The 21,426-nt window shown below is 37.9% G+C and overlaps 1 protein-coding gene and 1 pseudogene across 1 annotated transcript in view; one reads left to right on the plus strand and one right to left on the minus strand.

Moving 5' to 3' along the window:
• Window positions 1-21,426, plus strand: part of OBSCN (obscurin, cytoskeletal calmodulin and titin-interacting RhoGEF) — a 167,403-nt gene that overhangs the window by 24,272 nt on the left and 121,705 nt on the right.
• On the minus strand, window positions 394-484 carry LOC139011848 (U6 spliceosomal RNA; annotated as a pseudogene).

Consider the following 21,426-nt stretch of genomic DNA (forward strand, 5'->3'; position numbering starts at 1 on the left):
TTGTGTCTTTTTATTTTGTCCTGAAGGATTTTTTTTTTTTTTTTTTTAGCATTTCTTGTGGGAAAGGTCTAATAGCAACAAAGCCCTCAGTTTTTGTTTATCTGGGTATATATTAAGTACTCCTTTTTTTGAAGAGCAGCTTTACCAGGTATAAAATTCTTGGTTGATAGTTTTTTCTTTCAGCTTTTTAAACATGTCATCCTCCTGCCTTCTGACCTGTCTGGTTTCTGAAGCAAAATCAGCTATTAATTTTAGTGAGAAACTCTTGTTTTTGATGAGTTGCTTCTCTGTTGCTGCTTTCAAAATTCTCATTATTTTTTGGCTTTTGACAGTTTGAGTAAATATGTCTGTGTAGATCTCTTTTAGTTTATTTTTTTAGTTTATTTATTTCTTTTTTTTACAGAACGCTTCATGAATTTTGTGTGTCATCCTTGTGCAGGGGCCATGCTAATCTTCTTTGTATCATTCCTTATTATGGTTATTATTTTTTATTTTATTATTATTATTATTATTATTATTATTTAGTATATGTGCTGCTGAAATGAGCACTCTTTTAGTTTATTTTGCTTGGGGTTTGTTGAGGTTTTTTGGATTTGTAGATTCATATCTTTCATCAAATTTTGGAAGTTTTAAAATAATTATTTCTTAAATATTCTCTGTACTCCTTTCTCCTCTCCTGACGTACTCCCATTATGCATATGATGGTTCAAATCAATGTTGTCCCATAGGTATCTGAAGCTCTGTTTTTCTTTATCTTTTTTCTTTCTGCTTCTCAGACTGGATAAACAATAAATCAGATGTAGAATTACAGAACAGAGATTACTGAACTAGAATATATACCTGAGGAAATTACTCAAAATGAATCATAGATAGATTAAAAATAAGAGATATTGATAAACTTGGGAAAGAGCAGCAGAAGATCACACATATGTCTAAAAGGACTTCTATGGCCCTGCCAGTGTGGCTCAGTGTTGAGCATCGACTTATGAACCAGAAGGTCACAGGTTTGATTCCTGGCCAGGGCACATGCAGGTTGCAGGCTTGATCCCTAGTGTGGGACTTGCAGGAGGCTACCAATCAATGATTCTTTCTCATCATTGATGTTTCTATCCCCCTCTTCCTCTCCCTTCCTTTCTGAAATCAATAAAAATATACTCTTTAAAATAAATAAATAAATAAAAGGACTTCTATGAGAGACTACAGAGAATGGGGAAGATGAAATAATAAAAGAAACCATGCATAGAACATTTAGAAATTGTAAAGTATATGAATTTTTAAATTCAGAACTCACAAGAAAAATAAATGGGAAATGTAAAGAAAACAGATTCATAAAAAAAAAAGAAACAAAAAAAGAAACAAAAAAAGAAAACATGTTCACAGCTGGACACGTCATAGTGAATCACAGAAGACCAAAATCTAAGAGGAGATCTTAAAAATCACCAGAGAGAAGAAAAAGATTTATGGAACAGCAGGAATCCTTTCTGCCAATTTGTTAATTGCAATAAAAACACAGAAAATATTCTCTAAAGTTTTGAGGGAAAGTAACCATTGACCTAGAATTCTGTATTCAGCTAAACTATCATTCAAAAGGGAGGATTAAATAAAGACAAAGAAAGTAGTTAGAATTTATCATTTCCAAAAGCTTGCTGAAAGAATTACCAGAGGATATCCTCCTATATAATAAAAGCCTAATATGCTAAGTGTCTGGTCGTCCATTCAACCAATCAAAGCATAATATGCTAATGATATGCTAAGTTCGCTCAACTGTTTGCTATGATGTCCACTGATCACCAGGGGGAAGATGCTCCGACTGGTAGGTGAGCTTGCTGCTGGGGTCTGGCTGATTGGGACTAAGCGAGATAGGCCCGACATGCCCTGGAGCCCTCCCATGGTCCCTCCCCAGCTGGCCAACCTCCCTTGTTCCTCTCTGGCCCTGATTATGCACCGGTGGGGTCCCTCAGCCTGGCCTGCACCCTACCGCAATCCAGGACCCCTCAGGGGATGTCAGAGAGTTGGTTTTGGCCGGATCCCGCAGGCCAGTCCAAGGGACCCCACTGGTGCACAAATTCGTGCACTGGGCCTCTAGTACTTTATAAAAAACAAAATGGGTCTTAAAATAATGTGATATGATGTAAAGGAAGTAAGTTAGTGAAAAACAACATCTGATTCCAAGGTTAAGGCTTTGATTACACTAATGGTGATTGGTGTGCTAGAAGCTGCAGACTATGTTAGCATCCTTTTTATCAGTGCTTGTATGACTAGAATATTGTCTGTTCTTGGTGTCATTACATAATAAATTCTCCCTGAAAATACTTATGCTTTGATGTTCAATCCACAAAGTATGCTTTCCTTTGTAAGAATAATTATGAAATCACAGTTGATAAATAGATGCCAGAACCTCAATTGTAACATACACCATCCTAAAAATTATTGAACTGGAAGGCTTCATATTCTGAGAACTAACCTGTCCTTTGCCTTATGCATCTTCTAAGTGTGAAGTTGCTTGAGTTAAATAAGAAAATGGGCATTATGGTTTTGAGATCCAGAGGTGGGCCCTTAATCAGTTCTAGACATTTGATTGTCTCTGACCTTCTGTATCCCTTCCTGCCCCCAGAGCCTGCAGCCATGTTTGCCAAGGAACAGCTGTCCACAGGGAGGTGCAGATTGAGGTGGGGGCCAGTGCCATGCTGAGTTGTGAGTGGCCCAGGCCCAGATGGAGGTGATGTAGCATAAGGGTGAGAAGGAACTGAGTGGGAGCTCTAAAGTGCATGTGGAGTCCATGGGCTGCACCAGGCGACTTTGTGCTGTAGCATGTGGGGAAGGCAGGGGGCCAGAGGGTCTCCTACCTGGACATCACAGATAGGTTCCTTAAGGTCTCTCATATGTTCCTTAGGTTAACTGTTCTCATAAAGTTTTCCATGTAGTAGCTAGGTGGCTATTAATTACATGCTAAGGGATGGCTTTTAGGAAGTGCTTCTTGTCTTTTTACTTGTGTAGACTTTGCAACAACCTCGTGAGGAGGAACCCCTATTATTCCCATTTAAGATAAGGCACAAGAAAATGACATAATTTGCCAAAGTTCACACAGACAGAAAATTGCAGAGCTAAGACTTGGGCCCAATATTTCGAGATTATTATTTTTTTCCTCCTGCAGAACCGTGCAGCATTTATTTTAGGAAGTCTACTGGTGTTCTAAAATTTTTACTTGTGTAAAAAAATTACTTGTTTTCAATCCTGAGTGCTATTTTCTCTGGATATAAAATTACAGTTAGTCAGATGCATATATATATATATATATATATATATATATATATATTTAAAGAGACCATTCTATTATCTTCTGGATTCCATATTTTCTTTTTCATTTTTATTGCATTTATTGCAGTGACATTGATTAATAGAATTATATAGGTTTTAAGTGTACAATTCTATAATACATCATCTGTATATTGTATTGTGTGTTCATCACCCAAAGGGAAGTCTCCTTCCATCACTATTTATCGTCTCATTTACCCTCTTCTACCTGCCCTGTCCTTTCCTCTGGTAATCACCATACTGTTGTCTGTGTTGATGGAGGTTTTTTTGTGCTGTTTAATTCCTTCACCTATTTCACCCAGCCCCCAACACCCCTCCCCTCTGATAGATGTCAGTCTGTTCTCTGTATCTATGAGTCTGTTTCAATTTTGTTTGTTTATTTTGTACATTAACTCATACAGTATGTGTCTATCTCTGACTATCTTATATCTCTGAGCATATTACTCTTCAGGTCTATCTATGCCATCACTAAAGATAGGTTTCTTTCTTTTTTAAAAAAAATATATTTTATTGATTTTTTTACAGAGAGGAAGGGAGAGAGATAGAGAGTTAGAAACATCGATGAGAGAGAAACATCGATCAGCTGCCTCCTGCACACTCCCTACTGGGGATGTGCCCGCATCCAAGGTACATGCCCTTGACCAGACTTGAACCTGGGACCCTTGAGTCCGCAGGCTGACGCTCTATCCACTGAGCAAAACTGGTTAGGGCGGTTTCTTTCTTTTTTATGATCGAGTATCATTCCATTGTGTAAATCTACTACAGCTTTTTTATCCACTCATCTACTGATGGTCACCTGGGTTGCTTCCAAATCTTGGCTATTGTAAATAATGCTGCAATGAACATAGGAGTGCATATATTATTTTGAATTAGTGTTTTGAGTTTCTTTGGATATATTCCCAGAAGTAGAGTCACTGAGTCAGAAGGCAGTTCCATTTTTAAATTTTTGAGGAACTTCCATAGTGGCTGCACCAGTCTGCATTCCCACCAACAGCTCACAAGGGTTCCTGTTTCTCCATACCTCCCTTGTTGTTGGTTGATTTATTAATAATAGTAATTTTGACAGGTGTGAGGTGATATCTCATTGTGGTTTTAATTTTATTTCTCTGAGGATTAGTGATGCTGAGCATCGTTTCATATGTATATCCTCTTTGGAGAAATGTCTATTCAGGTACTTTGCCCATTTTTTTATTGGATTGTTTGTGTTTCTAGTGGTGAGTTGTATCAGATCTTTATAAATGTTGGATATTAACCCCTTATCAGATGTATCATTGGTGAATGTTTTCTCATTCAGTGGGCAGTCTTTTCATTTTGTTTATTGTTCCTTTTCTGTGCAAAACCTTTTCAGTTTGAGTAGTCCCATTTGTTTATTTTGTTGTTGTTGCTCTTGCCCAAGGAGATATATCAGAAAAAATATTACGAAGTGCAGCCCTGGCTGGTTTAGATCAGTGGTTAGAGCATTGTCCCATAGACCGAAGGGTTGCAGGTTGGATTCCCGGTCAAGGGCACATGCCTTGGTTTAAGGCTTGACCCCCCCCCCCCCCCCCCCGCCCCAGTCAGAGTGTGTTCTAGAGGCAACCAATTGATGTGTCTCTCTCACATTGATGTTTCTCTCTCCCTCTCTCTCCTCTGCTACTCTCTCTCTCTCTCTCAAAAAAAATATCCTTGGGTGGAGATTTAAAATAATAATGATAATAATAACAATAATAAAATATTACTAAGTGCAATGTCAGAGAGTTTACTGCCTGTTTTTTCCTCAGAGTTTTATGGCTTTAGGTCTTACATTTAAGTCTTTAATCTATTTTGAGTTTATTCTTGAGTATGGTGTAAGCAGGTACTCTAGTTTCATTTTTTTGCATGTATCTGTACAATTTTACTAACACCATTTATTGAATAGATTGGCTTTACCCCATTGTATGTTCTAGCCTACTTTGTCAAATATTGACAATAAAGACATGGATTTATTTCTGGACTCTGTATTCTGTTTTGTATGTCTGCTTTTATGCCAGTACCATGCTGTTTTTTTTTTTTTTGTTTTTTTTTTACACATGGATGTTTATAGCACCTTTTTATTAATTTCCCAAAGTTAGAAATGATCCATATGTCCTTCAGTAGGTAAATGGTTAAACAAGATGTGGTATATCTTGTACATATCCTATCTAATAAAGAAGGAATATGCTAATTGACATTAGCTAATGTTTTTTTTTTTTTTTTTCGCTTAAAGTATTACAAAGGGTATTACATAAGTGTCCTTTTTCCCCCCGCCCTTGACAAACCCCTACCCTCCCTTACCCCCCAGTGTCTTATGTCCATTAGTTATGCTTATATGCATGCATACAAGTCCTTCGGTTGATCTCTTACTCCCCTCCCTCCTGCCCCCCAACTCTCTCTGGCCTTCCCACTGCAGTTTGACAATCAGTTTGAGGCAGCTCTGCCTCTGTATCTATTATTGTTCAAAAGTTTGTAATGGTCTTTATTATCCATGAATGAGTGAGATCATGTGGTATTTTTCCTTCATTGACTGGCTTGTTTCACTTAGCATAATGCTCTCCAGTTCCATCCATGATGTTGCAAATGGCAGGAGTTCCTTCTTTTTAACAGCAGCATAGTATTCCATCGTGTAGATGTACCACAGTTTTCTAATCCATTCATCTACTGATGGGCACTTAGGCTGTTTCCAGATCTTAGCTATGGTGAATTGTGCTGCTATGAACATCTGGGTGCATATATCCTTTCTGATTGGTGTTTCTGGTTTCTTGGGATATATTCCTAGAAGTGGGATCACAGGGTCAAATGGGAGTTCCATTTCCAATTTTTTGAGGAACCTCCATACTGCCTTCCATAGTGGCTGCACCAGTCTGCATTCCCACCAGCAGTGCACAAGTGTTCCTTTTTCTCCACATCCTCTCCAGCACTTGTCGTTTGTTGATTTGTTGATGATGGCCATTCTGACAGGTGTGAGATGGTACCTCATTGTTGTTTTGATTTGCATCTCTCGGATGATTAGTGACTTTGAGCATGTTTTCATATGTCTCTTGGCTTTCTGAATGTCTTCTTTTGAAAGGTGTCTATTTAGATCCTTTGCCCATTTTTTGATTGGATTGTTTATCTTCTTTTTGTTAAGTTGTATGAGTTCCCTATAAATTTTGGAGATTAAGCCCTTATCAGATATGACGTTGGCAAATATGTTTTCCCAAGAGGTGGGTTTTCTTGTTGTTTTGTTGATGGTTTCTTTTGCTGTGCAGAAGCTTTTTATTTTGATGTAGTCCCATTTGTTCATTTTCTCTTTAGTTTCAACTGCCCTAGGAGCTGTATCAGTGAAGAAATTGTTTTGGCATATGTCTGAGATTTTGTTGCCTTTGTATTCTTCTAGAATTTTTATGGTTTCCTGTCGTACATTTAAGTCCTTTATCCATTTTGAGTTTATTCTTGTGTATGGTGTAAGTTGGTGCTCTAGTTTCATTTTCTTGCATATGTCTGTCCAATTTTCCCAACACCATTTATTGAAGAGACTATCTTGGCTCCATTGTATGTTCATGCCTCCTTTGTCAAAAATTAATTGAGCATATTGGTTCGGGCTAATTTCTGGACTCTCTATTCTATTCCACTGATCTATATGTCTGTTCTTGTGCCAGTACCAGGCAGTTTTGAGAACAGTGGCTTTGTAATACAGCTTGATATCTGGCATTGAGATCCCACCTACTTTGTTCTTTCTCAGGATCGTTGCAGCTATTCGGGGTCTTTTTTTATTCCAGATGAATTTTTGGAGAGTTCGTTCTAGATCTTTGAAGAAGGCCATTGGTATTTTAATGGGAAGTGCGTTTAATGTATAGATTGCTTTGGGTAGTATGGACATTTTAATGATGTTGATTCTACCAATCCAAGAACATGGTATGTTCTTCCATCTGTTTATGTCTTCCTCTATCTCTTTTTTCAACGTCCTGTAGTTTTCTGAGTAGAGGTCTTTAACCTCTTTAGTTAAGTTTATTCCTAGGTATCTTAATTTTTTTGGTGCGATGGTAAATGGGATTGTTTTTCTGATCTCCCTTTCTGAAAGTTCACTATTGGTGTATAGAAATGCCTCAGATTTCTTGGGGTTAATTTTGTATCCTGCTACATTGCCAAATTCATGTATTAAGTCTAGTAGCTTTGTGATGGAGTCTCTAGGGTTTTGTATGTATAATATCATGTCATCTGCAAATAAGGACAGTTTTACTTCCTCTTTTCCAATTTGGATGCCTTTTATTTCTTCTTCTTGCCTAATTGCAATGGCTAATACTTCCAGTACTATGTTGAACAGGAGTGGTGAGAGTGGGCATCCCTGTCTTGTTCCTGTTCTTAGGGGAAATGGTGTTAGTTTTTGTCCATTGAGTATGATGTTGGCTGTGGGCCTGTCATATATGGCTTTTATTATGTTGAGGTATGATCCTTCTATTCCCACCTTTCTGAGAGTTTTTATCAAAAATGGGTGTTGGATTTTGTCGAATGCTTTTTCTGCATCAATTGATATGACCATGTGGTTTTTTTCTTTCAATTTGTTTATGTGATGTATCACATTTATTGATTTACGGATGTTGTACCATCCTTGCATCTCTGGGATAAATCCTACTTGGTCATGGTGTATGATCCTTCTGATGTACTGCTGGATCCGATTTGCTAAGATTTTGTTGAGGATTTTGGCATCTATGTTCATGAGGGATATTGGCCTGTAATTCTCTTTCATTGTGATGTCTTTACCTGGTTTTGGTATTAGGGTGATGCTGGCTTCATAGAATGAGCTTGGAAGCGTTTCTTCCTCTTGAATTTTTTGTAGTAGTCTGAGGAGGGTAGGTTTTAGTTCTTCCTTGAATGTTTGGTAGAACTCCCCTGTGAAGCCGTCTGGCCCTGGGCTTTTGTTTGCTGGAAGCTTTCTGATGACTGCTTCAATTTCTTCCATAGTTATTGGCCTATTGAGGTTTTTAGATTCTTCCTGATTGAGTTTTGGAATGTTGTATTTTTCTAGGAATTTGTCCATTTCCTCCAGGTTGTCTAGTTTGTTGGAGTAGAGTTGCCCGTAGTATTGTTTAACAATCATTTGTATTTCTGTGGGGTCTGTTGTTATTTCGCCTCTATCATTTCTGATTTGGTTTATTTGGGACCTCTCTCTTTGCTTCTTGGTGAGCCTGGCTAGGGGTTTGTCAATCTTGTTTATCCTTTCAAAGAACCAGCTCTTGGTTTTATTGATTTTCTGTATTGTTTTTTTGGTCTCTATTTCATTGATTTCTGCTCTAATCTTTATTATCTCCTTCCTTCTGCTCACTCTGGGGTTTTCTTGTTGCTCTCTTTCTAATTCTTTGAGTTGTAGAGTTAGATGATTGACTACCATTTTTTCTTGTTTTTTGAGATAGGCCTGTAGAGCTATAAACTTTCCTCTCAGGACTGCTTTCATTGTGTCCCAGAGGTTTTGGATTGTTGTGTTTTCATTGTCATTAGTGTCCAGGATGTTTTTAATTTCTTCTTTGATGTCATCGGTAACCCAATCAATATTTAATAACATGCTATTCAGCTTCCAAGTGTTTGAGTATTTTGGGTTGTTTTTATTGTAGTTTATTTCTAACATTATACCATCGTGGTCTGCGAAGAAGCTTTTTATGATTTCAATCTTCTTGAATTTGTGGAGACTTTGCTTGTGACCCAATATGTGGTCTATTTTTGAATATGTCCCATGAGCACCTGAGAGGAATGTATATTCCGCAGCTGTGGGGTGAAGTGTTCTGAAGATGTCAATTAAGTCCATCTGATCTAGTGAGTCATTTAGGATTGCTGTTTCTTTGCTGAGTTTTTGTCTAGCGGATTTATCCAGTGATGTCAGTGGTGTATTAAAGTCCCCTACTATGATTGTATTGTTGTCGATCTCTCCCCTGATATCTTCCAGAAGTTTTCTTATGTATGTGGGTGCTCCTGCATTGGGTGCATATATGTTTACCAGGTTTATATCTTCTTGTTGTATTGATCCCTTTAGTATTATGAAGTGGCCTTCCTTATCTCTGGTTATGGCCTTCACTTTGAGATGTATTTTGTCAGATATAAGTATTGTTACCCCAGCTTTCTTTTCCTTTCCATTTGCGTGAAAGATATTTTTCCATCCCTTCACTTTCAGTCTGTGTGAGTCCCTTCTAATGAGGTGGGTCTCTTGTAGACAGCAGATGTATGGGTCATGTTTTTTTATCCATTCAGCCACTCGATGTCTTTTGGTTGGAGCATTTAGTCCATTTACATTTAAAGTTATTATTGAAAGGTATTTGTTTGTAGCCATTTCTTTTTGTGTGTGTGTGTGTGGCTGTTTTCTTTCTGAGCTTGATATTTCTTCTTTTTACACCAGTCCCTTTAGCATTTCTTGCATGGCTGGCTTGGTGGTGATAAACTCCCTTAGCCCTTTTTTGTCTGTGAAGCTTCTTATTTCCCCTTCAATTTTGAATGATAGCCTTGCTGGATAGAGTATTCTTGGATTCAGTCCTTTGCTTTGCATCACTTTGTAGATTTCCGTCCATTCTTTTCTGGCCTGATGTGTTTCTGTTGAGAAATCATTTGATAATCTAATGGGAGATCCCTTGTATGTTACTTTCCGTCTCTCTCTTGCAGCCTGTAAGATTCTCTCTTTATCCTGAACATTTGCCATGGTAATTATGATGTGTCTTGGTGTGGGTCTTTTCGGGTTCACCTTGTTTGGGACTCTCTGGGCTTGTGTGACTTTTTTCTTCCCCACCTCAGGGAAGTTTTCTGATATTATTTCTTCGAATAGGTTTTCTAATCCATGTTCATCTTTCTGTTGTTCTGGCACCCCTATTATTCGTATGTTGTTTCGTTTCATGTTGTCCCAAAGCTCCCTTAGGCTCTCCTCCTGTCTTTTAATTTTTTCTCCATTTGCTGTACAGTTTGAGTGTGTTTTGCTTCCTTGTCTTCTAATTCACTAATTCGGTCCTCCGCTTCTCCCAGTCTACTGTTGATACTTTCAATGGAGTTTTTTATTGAAGCTATGTCACTCTTCATTTCTTCTTGGGACTTACTTAAGTTGTTGATTTTTTCATCTGTTTCTTCTAGCTTCTTGCATAAGTAGTTGAGTTTTTCATCTGTTTCTTCTTGCTTCTTGAACATCTGGTGCATGTACTCTAGGAACTTTATTCTGAATTCTTTTTCTGTCATGTTGCATATCTCTGTCTCACTTAGCTGCTTTTCTGGCGAGTCCTCCTTTTCTTTCCTTTGGGGGTTTCTTTGCCTACCCATGTTTGATCTCGCTGACATATGTAGATGTTGAGATGTTCAGTGGCTGCTCCCTGGGTGGCAGGGGCTCCTTGGGTTGTGGTTGCTGCTCAGACGGTTGCGGTAGCAGCTGCTTTCCAGTTGGCAGCAGCTCCTCTGGTGGGTGTTGTTCACAGCTGTGTTGGCTCTTCTGGCTGGTGGGGGGAGGCTTCACGTACAGCTGCTGTTCCACAGACAGAGGGTGTGGTGATCAGGAGGCTGTGGTGATCAGGAGGCTGCGGTGATCAGGGGGCTGCTGTTGCTTGGATCTGCTGCGTTGATTTAAAGGCACAAAATACAACAGAGCAAGGCACAACGTACCAGGCACTGAACACAAGTATATTCACAATATTAATAACCCCAAATAAAGGTGACCACCCGAATTAAGAGAATTAGGGGATAAGGGAGAAAGAAGAGAAGAAGATAAAAGAGAGAACAGAAAAGAAAAATAAGAAAAAAACAAACAAAAAAGGAGTGCAAAAATAGAATTGGGAAAAAAGAGGGGGGAAAAAAAGAGAGCGAAAAAAGAGAATGAAGTAGAAGCGGGGAAGAGACTATTGGTATGAGGGGCAAACTCCAATAGAACTGCCACTAATCTCAACAAATTCCAGCAACAGATCCCTGGAGATGAATGCAAACTACAAACCACCAATAATATCCAGAGGGGTAAGGGAAAACAGAAGCACAAAAATAACCGGGGTGGGGTGGGGGAGGGAAGGGAAAAACCAGCAGAAAAAAAAAAAAGAAAAAGAAAAAGAAAAGAAAAACAACCTCACAACCAGTCCTAAAAAAGAAGAAAAAAAAACAAAACAAAACAAACAAACAAAAAAAACAAAAAAAACAAAAAAAAAAAACAAAAAAAAAAGCCCAATATATTCAACAATCAAGAAAACAATAGAAAGATAAGAGAAAAAAATGTTTGGAAAGTGAAGAAGGATAAAGAATAGGTGTATAAGGATTTAGAGCAGTAGATTGGAAATAGGATATATAAGTAGAGTGGAATTAGACAGGGGGTAAAAAGAGGGAATTGGGAAAGTCTGGAGCAGGAATAGGGTAAGAGAAACAGGACACCAAAAGGGGAAAAGTAAGGAAGAGGGTTTTAGCAAAGAGGTGGAATTGAGATAGGGAAAATTAATGCTAAAGGAACGATGGAAATAGAATGGAGAACACTAATCCCAAAAGAAAATAAAGAGAAAATAAAATGGCACTTTAAAAAATGGTAAAATGGTAGCAGTAATAATACTGGTTAAAAATAAAAATGTGGTAATTGAAAGGGTAAAATCAGGTGATGGAAAAAGAAGAAAAAGAGAAAAAAAAATTGGTTTCTTAGTAAAAAGGTGAAAAAATTAAAAAGAAAAAGAAAAAGAAAAAATTTGCAGTAGTGATGGTCTTTCGGTTCTTCTACTCTTCAGCCTGGTTCGCCTTAGTCCTGCCAGGTATTTAGGAGAGTGTTGAATTTGCCTGCATTACACTGTTCCTCCGTGTTGTAAATCACAGTCCTGATTTTAAAGCAGGCCGTATTTGTGATCCAGTCTGCCTTAATTTGTATTCCCCTAAGAGTCAGTTTGTGGCTCAGCCTCTGGGTGGCAGTGTTTTTGGGTTGGCCTCTGAGGCTATACAGCTTCTCTATCCTTTTTTAATCCTTACCCTGCTCTGTGTTGTTGGTGGGACTGAAAATCCCTCTATAGGCCAGACCCTGGTAACTCCCAGGGACTAATCAGCTTGTTTGAATCCTTTATCTCATACAGGGTGGAATCTGGGTGTGGCTGTGCTCCTTGCCTGGGGGGCTGGGGGGAGGAATTCCACCCTCTGGAGGAATGGCTGCCCCAGTCCTGGGCCCAGGGGGGTCTCAGCACTCAATTCGCTGCCACCTCCTCCGGCTCCCCCTCTTTCCTCAGCCTCTCCCCAGATTCCCCTCTTCTGCACCTTCACCCTCTCTTCAGCACAGGTGAGTGTCTGTATCCGAACTGTCCTATGAGCAGGGTTCAGTGAAAACAAAGAAACAGACAAACGCCGGCCGGCCGCGGAAACGCTCCTCTCTTACCGGTCTGGGAAACGCTCCTCTCTTACCAGCACTGCATGGTCTGGGAAACGCTCCTCTCTTATGGGCACTGCATGGTCTGATCAGTTCCTCAGGATGCCCCCTTTAGTCTCAGTTCTCCGCAATCACAAAATCCAAATCTCAAATCTCCTGGTGCCAGCAAACCCGCGGAACTCCTTACCCTGGTCAGGGTCTGTGTCTGTCCCAAGAGACGCGGCTGTCTGCCATGCGGTCTCCCTCCGACCCTCTGGGCTCAGGTCTGGCAAACTTTCCTGCCCAGATCCCTGGTTTTTAACCTTTCCAGGGGAGGTCTGCCCTTCCCGGCTGCAAACCGTCTCACCAGCTGAGTAAATTTGCCAATTCGGGGTGGGTGTTATTAGTTTCAGCTGCTTACTCCATTTGCTCCGGGACAAGACCTGGGACGCGTCTGCCTATATCGCCGCCATCTTGCTTCTCCCTCCATGCTGTTTTGATTACTGTGTCCTTGTAATATAGTTTGATATCAGGTAGTATGATTCCTCCAATTTTGTTCTTTCTCAAGATTGTGGTGGCTCTTCAGGGTCTTTTGTGGTTCCATATAAACTTTTGGAATATTTGTTCTAATTCTGTGAAATGTGTCACTGATATCTTGATAGGGGTTGTGCTGAATCTATAGATTGGTTTGGACATTTTAATACTTTTAATTCTTCCTATCCATGAACATGGTATATGCTTGTATTTATTTGTGTCTTCTTCAATTTCATTCTTCAGTGTCTTATGATTTTCTGAATATAGGCTTTTTACATCCTAGGTTAAATTTATTCTTAGGAATTTTATTTTTGATGCAATTATAAATGGAATTATTTACTTAGTTTCTCTTTCTGATAGTTCATTATTGGTGTATAAAAATGCAACTGATTCCTGGATGTTTATTTTGTACTCTGTTACTTCGCTAAATTCATTTATAGGTTCCAGTAATTTTTTTAATGGAATCTTTAGGGTTCTCTATATACAGTGTCATGTCATCTGCAAATAATGACAGTTTTACTTCTTTTTTTAAAAATTGGATGCCTTTTATTTATTTTTCTTTTCTGATTGCTGTGGCTAGGACTTCCAGTACTATGTTGAATAAGAATGGTAAATCTCTTTCCTGATGCAGTGCTTTTAGTTTTTGCCCTTTGACTATGATGTTGCCTGTGGTTTTGTTATAAACAGTCTTCATTATGTTGATATATGTTTCTTCTATTCCCATAATGCTGAGAATTTTTATCATAAATGGGTGCTGAATTTTATATGATCATGTGATTTTTAAAATTTTGTTTATGTGTTGTATCACATTGGTAAATTTTTGGATATTGTACCAACATTGTATCCCTGGAATAAATTCCACTTGGTCGTGGTGTCTGATCTTTTTAATATATTGCTAGATCTGGTTTGCTAATATTTTGTTGAGGATTTTAGCAACTATGTTCATTAGGGATATTGGCATCAATTTTCTTTCTTTGAAGTGTCTCTGGTATTGGAGTTAGGATAATGCTGGCCTCATAAATGAGCTTGGGAGTCTTCCCTCCTCTTGACAATTTTTAAATAGTTTGAAGATAGGTGTTAGTTCTTTGAATGGTAAAATTCACCTGTGAAGCCATCCTGTTCCGGACTTTGTTTGTTGGGGATTTTTTACTATTCCTTCAATTTCATCAGTTGTAATCAGTCTATTCAGATTTTTTTATTCTTATTCAGTTTTGGGAGATTGTATGTTTCTAGGATTGTATGTTTTTATCCATTTTGTCCCGATTGTCCAATTTGTTGACATGTAGTTGTTTGTAGTATTTTCTTACAATCCTTTGTATGTCTGTGGTGTCAGTTGTTACTTTTCTTTCATTTATGATTTTATTTATTTGCTTTCTCTCTTTTTTTCTTGATGAGTCTGTTTAAAGATTTTTCAATCTTGTTTATCTTTTTAAGAAACCAGCTCTTGGCTTCATTGATCTTTTGTATTGTTGTTTTTAGACTCTATTTTGTTTGTTTCTGTTCTGATCTTTTTTTAATCCTCACCCAAGGATATATTTTCCATTGATTTCTAGGGAGAGTGGAAGGGAGGGGGGGAGAGAGAGAGAGAGAGAGAGAGAGAGACAGAGAGAGAGAGAGAGAGAGAGAGACAGAGAGAGAAGAGAGAGAGAAATATCGATGTGAGAGAGACATATTAATTGGTTGCCTCTTGCACATGCCCTGGGGGCAGGGATAGAATCTGCAATCTATGTATGTGCGTTTGGCCGGGAACCGAACCCTCAACCCTTCGGTGTACAGGTTTAACCACTGAGCAGTGCCAGTGAGGGCTGCTTTGATCTTTATTATTTCCTTCCTTCTACTTACTTTTGCCTTTGTTTGATATTCTTTTTGTAGTTTTTTTAAATGTAATGATAGATTGTTTATATGAGATTTTTGTTTTGTTTGTTTCTTGAGGTAGGCCTGTAATGCTATGAATTTCCCTCTTAGGACTTTTTTCTCTGTCTCATAGATTTGGGGTTGTTGTGTTTTCATTTTCATTTGTTTCAAGTTATCTTCTAATTTCTTCCTTAATCTCATTGTTAACCCATTCATTGTTTAGTAACATGTTATTTAGCCTCTAAGTGTTTGTGTGTATTTCACTTTTTTCTTGTGGTTGATTTCTAGTTTCATAGCATTATGGTTAGAGAAGATACTTGATACGATTTCAATCTTCTTAAACTTACTAGGACTTATTTTGATTCCTAACATGTGGTTTATCCCAGAAAATGTTCCATGTGCACTTTTCAAAGAATGTATATTTTGCTGCTTTGGGATGAAATGCTCTGAAGATATCAATTAAATCCATCTGATCTAGTGTGTCATTTAAGGCCACTATTTCCTTCTTGATTTTATGTTTAGAAGATCTATCCATTGATATCCAATGGATTGTTAAAATTCCTTACTATGACTGTATTACTGTTAATCTTTTCCTTTATGTCTGAGATTTGCTTTATATATTTAGGTGCTCCTATGTTGGGTGCATAAATATTTACAAGGATTATATTCTCTTGTTGGATTGCTCCTCTTATTATTATGGTAGTGTCCTTCTTTGTGTCTTATTATAGTCTTTGTTTTAAGGTCTATTTTGTCTGATATAAGTTTTGCTACCCCAGGTTTTATTTCCATTGGCATGAAACATCTTTTTCCATACCTTTACCTTTAGTCTGTGTATGTCTTTCATTCTGAGGTAAATCTATTGTAGACAGCATATGTACGGGTCTTGTTTTCTTATCCATTCTGCTACCCCATGTCTTTGTTTATTGTTGACAGTATTACAGATAGTTCCCATTTTCTTTTTGCCCCCCCGCAACAAACCCCTCCCCTCCCCAGGCCTTTTCCATACTATTGTCTGTGTCCATAGGTTATGCCCCCCAACTGAGATATGTTATTCTGTTCAGTGCATCCATACCTCTGGACCTATTTTGTTCATTAGATTCCACATTTATGTAAGATCATGTGATACTTGTTTTTCTATGACTGGTTTATTTCACTTAGCATAATAATCTCCAGGTCCATCCATGCTGTCTCAAAGGGTAAGAGCTTTATCTTTTTTAGAGCTGCATAGTATTCCATTGTGCAAATGTACCACTGCTTTTTTTATCCACTCACCTACAGGTGGGCACTTGGGCTGTTTCCAGATCTTAGTTATTTTAAATGATGCTGCTGTGAACATAGGGATGCATATATTCTTTCTGATTGGTGTTTCAGGATTCTTAGGATATATTCCCAGAAGTAGGATCACTGGGTCAAATGGCAGTTCCATTTTTAATTTTTTTGAGAAAACTCCATACTGTTTTCCACATTGGCTGTACCAGTCAGCAATGTACTAGGGTTCCCCTTTTTTCCATATCCTTGCCAGCACTTGTTGTTTGTTGATTTATTGATGGTGGCCATTTTGGCAGGTGTGAGGTGATACCTCATTATTGTGTTTTTTGTTTTATTTTGCAGTGACTTCTATTAAATTTATTTTTTTAATTTCTTTATTAAGTTATTACATATGTGTCCTTACCCCCACACTACCCCCTATCCCTCACCCTCATTATTGTTTTAATTTGCACCTCTCTGAGGATCAGTGACTTTGAGCATTTTTTCATGTCTATTGGCCATCTATGTGTCCTTTGCAAATAATGAGTTTTACTTCTTCTTTTCCAATTCAGATGCCTTTTATTTCTTCTTGTCTGATTGCTATGGCTAGCACTTCCAGAACTATGTTGAACAGGAGTGGTGAAAGTGGGCAACCCTGACTTGTTCCTGTTCTTAGGGGAAATGGATTTAGTGTTTTCCCATTGGCTGTAGGTTTTTCATATAAGACTTTTATTATGTTGAGGTATGATCGCTCTATTCCCACTTTGCTGCGAGTTTTTATCAAAAATGGGTGGATTTTGTCATGCTTTTTCTGCATCAATTAATATAACCATGTGATTTTTAAAAAATATATATATTTTATTGAATTTTTACAGAGAAGAAGGGAGAGGGATAGAGAGTTAGAAACATCGATGAGAGTGATCAATCAGCTGCCTCCTGCACGCCCCCCAGTAGGGATGTGCCCACAACCAAGGTACATGCCCTTGACCAGAATCGAACCTGGGACCCTTCAGTCCACAGGCGGACGCTCTATCCACTGAGCCAAACCGGTTCGGCTGATCATGTGATTTTTGTCTCTCAGTTTGTTTATGTGATATATAATGTTTGTTGATTTGTGAATATTGTACCAGCCTTGCATCCTCAGAATAAATACCACTTGGTCATGGTATATGATCTTTCTAATGTAATGCTGGATCTGATTTGCTAGAATTTTGTTGAGGATTTAGTATCTATGTTTATCAGGGATATTGGCCTATAATTCTCTTTCTTTGTAGTGGGATTTTGGATTAGGGTAATGCTGGGTTCATAGAAAGAGCTTGGAAGTGTTCCTTCCTCTTGAATTTTTTGGAATAGTCTGAGGAGGGTAGGTTTTAGTTCTTCTTTGAGCGTGTCCTCTTTGGAGAAGTGTCTATTTAGGTCCTTTACCCATTTATTAATTGGGTTCTTTGTCTTCCTGGTGTTCAGTTGTATAAAATTTCTTTATATATTTTGAAAATTAACCCCTTGTTTGATGTATCATTGGTAAATATGTTCTCCCATACAATAGATTCTCTTTGCATTTTGTTGATGGTTTCTTTTGTTGTACAGAAACTTTTTAGCTTGATGTAGTCCATTTGTCTATCCTTTTCTGAGTTTCCTTTGCCTTAGGAGATGTATCTGTAAACATATTGCTATGGGAGATGTCTGAGATTTTACTGCCTATGTTTTCTTCTAGGATTTTTATGGTTTTGTGACTTACACTTAAGTATTTAATTCATTTTGAGTTTATTCTTGTGTATGATATAAATTGATGGTTCAGTTTCATTTCTTTGCATGTATCTGTCTAATTTTCCCAAAACCATTTATTGAAGAGACTATCTTACTCCATTGTATGCTCTTGCCTCCTTTGTCAAATATTAATTGTCTACATTGGCATAGGTCAATTTTGGGGGTCTCTGCTCTGTTCCATTGATCTATATGCCTGCCTTTATGCCAGTACCAGGCTGTTTTGATTACAATGGCTTTGTAGCATAACTTGATACCCGGTATTGTGATCCCTCCAACTTCATTCTTCTTTCTCAAGATTGCTGTGGCCATTCAGGGTGTTTTTTGGTTCCATATAATTTTTTTGAATATTTGTTCTAGATCTATGAAATATGCTGTTGGTATTTTAGTAGGGATTACATTGAATCTGTAGGTTGCTTTGGGTGGTATGGCCATTTTAATGATTTAATTCTACCAATCCATAAACACAGTATATGCTTCCACTTGTTTGTATCTCCCTCTATTTTCTTTTTCAATGCCCTATAGTATGCTGAGTACAGGTCTTTTGCCTCCTTGGTTAAGTTTATTCCCAGGTATCTTATTTCTTTGTTGCAGTGGTAAATGGGATTGCTTTTTAGTTTCTTTTCTGAGAGTTCATTATTGGTAAATAAAAATGCCACTGATTTCCGGATGTTAATTTTGTATCCTGCTACATTGCCAAATTTATTTATTAAATCTGGCAGTTTTTTGGTGGAGTCTTTAGGGTTTTCTGTGTACACTATCATGTCATTTGTGAATAATGACAGTTTTACATAATCCATGCCAGTTTGGATGCCTTTTATTTCTTCTTCTTGTCTGATGGCTGTGGCTAGGCTTCCAGTACTATGTTGTATAAGAATGGTGAAAGTAGACATTCTTGTCTTCTTCCTCATCTTTAGGGACATGCTTTTAATTTTTTCCCCATTGAGTATGATGTTGGCTATAGGTTTTCATGTATGGCCTTTATTATGTTGAGGTATGATCTCTCTATTCCCACTTTGATGAGAGTTTTTATTAAAAATGGGTATTGTACTTTGTCAAATGCCTTTTCTACATCTACTGGATTTTTATCCTTCATTTTGTTAATGTAGTATATCACATTTATTGATTTGTGAATATTGAACCATTCTTGCATCCCTGGAATAAATCCCACTTGGTCATGTTGTATGATCTTTTTAATGCATTACTGGATCTGATTTGCTAATATTTTGTTGAGGATTTTAGCATCTATGTTCATCAGGGATATTGTGCTGTAGTTTTCTTTCTTTGTAGTGTCTTTATTGAGTTTTGAAATTAGCAAAATGCTGGCCTCATAAAAAGAGCTGGGAAGTCTTCCCTCCTCTTGAATTTTACCCTGTCTCTGATTAGAGCATTTAAGCAATAATTAAAGTCATTATTGATAGGTATGTATTTATTGCTGTTTTATTTTTTATAGCCATATTCCTCTCTCTTTTTTGTTCCTTTTCTTTCTTTTTAAAAATTTTTTTTATTGATTAAGTTATTACATATACCCAAGTTACCCCCTATCCCCCCCACTCATGCCCTTAACCCCCTGTTGTCTGTGTCCATTGGTTAGGCCTATATGCAGGCATATAAGTCCTTTGGTTGATCTCTCCCCCTTATCCTCACCCTCCCCTACCTTCCCTCTGAGGTTTGAGGGTCTGATTGATGCTTCTCTGTCTCTGGATCCATTTTTATTCATCAGTTTATGTTGTTAATTATATTCCATAAATGAGTGAGATCATGTGATATTTATCTTTCTCTGACTGGCTTATTTCACTTAGCATAATGCTCTCCAATTCCATCCATGCTGTTGCGAATGGTAAGAACTCCTTCTTTTTTTACCGCAGCGTAGTATTCCATTGTGTAGATGTACCACAGTTTTTAATCCACTCATCTACTGATGGGCACTTTGGCTTTTTCCAAATCTTAGCTATGGTGAATTGCGTTGCTATGTACTTAGGGGTGCATGTATCCTTTCTAATTGATGTTTCTAGTTTCTTGGGATATATTCCTAGAGGTGGGATCACTAGGTCAAATGGGAGTTCCATTTTTAGTTTTTTGAGGAAACTCCATACTGTTCTCCACAGTGGCTGCACCAGTCTGCATTCCCACCAGCAGTGCATGAGGGTTCCTTTTTCTCCACATCCTCTCCAGCACTTGTCGTTTGTTGATGATAGCCATTCTGACAGGTGTGAGATGGTACCTCATTGTTGTTTAGATTTGCATCTCTTGGATGATTAGTGACTTTGAACATGTTTTCATATGTCTTTTGGCCTTTTTTCTGTCTTCTTTCGAAAAATATCTATTTAGGTCCTTTGCCCATTTTTTGATTGGGTTGTTTATCTTCCTTTTGTTAACACATTGTGTACCGCATAGAAATCTCTAAGACATATGCCAGGGACCGCACGTTTTTGTGCAAACTGCACGTTATTTAAATCATCATAATGCACTTTAGGTGTTGTTTTTCAATAATTATAACATTTTTATTTACAAAAACAATTAAACAATTAAACAATTAAAGTTCTTAGTACTTTTTTAACGTATGGTACTGCGTAAAACATTTTCCTCTATGAAGAGGGACCAAACAAAATTTACATAAGTATCTAGATTCGCTCCTTTTTCCATGGGCATGAAAAACGAGAACACTTGTGAGCGGTCCTTAAAAGATGGCGCGCGAAACACGAGAACACTCCTGAGCGGTACGAAATGTGTTAAGATGTATGAGTTCCCTGTAAATGTTGGAGATTAAACCCTTATTGGTGATAACATTTGCAACTATGTTCTCCCATGCAGTGGGCTTTCTTGTTGTTTTGTTGATGGTTTCCTTTGCTGTGTGAAAAAGCTTTTTATTTTGATGTAGTCCCATTTGTTTATTTTCTCTTTAGTTTCCATTGCCCTAGGAACAGTATCAGTGAAGAAATTGCTTTGGCATATGTCTGAGATTTTGCTGCCTGTGAATTCCTCTAGTATTTTTATGGTCTCCTGTCTTATGTTTAGGTCCTTTATCCATTTTGAGTTTATTTTTGTGTATGGTGTAAGTTGGTGGTCTAGTTTCATTTTTTTTGCATGCATCTGTCCAATTTTCCCAACACTATTTATTTTATTATTATTTTTAAAATATATTTTATTGATTTTTTTTTACAGAGAGGAAGGGAGAGGGATAGAGAGTTAGAAACACCAATGAGAGAGAAATATCGATCAGCTGCCTCCTGCACACCTCCTACTGGGGATGTGCCTGCAACCAAGGTACATGCCCTTGACCGGAATCGAACCTGGGACCCTACAGTCTGCAGGCCAATGCTCTATCCACTGAGCCAAACCAGTTAGGGCCCAACACCATTTATTGAAGAGGGTTCCTTTTCTTAAAGAAGATCCTTTAACATTTATTGTAATACTGG

Source organism: Myotis yumanensis, unplaced genomic scaffold, assembly GCF_028538775.1.
Source record: "Myotis yumanensis isolate MYYU_CA2020_CCGP unplaced genomic scaffold, mMyoYum1.0.hap1 SCAF_5, whole genome shotgun sequence".
NCBI classification, from domain to species: Eukaryota; Metazoa; Chordata; class Mammalia; order Chiroptera; family Vespertilionidae; genus Myotis; species Myotis yumanensis.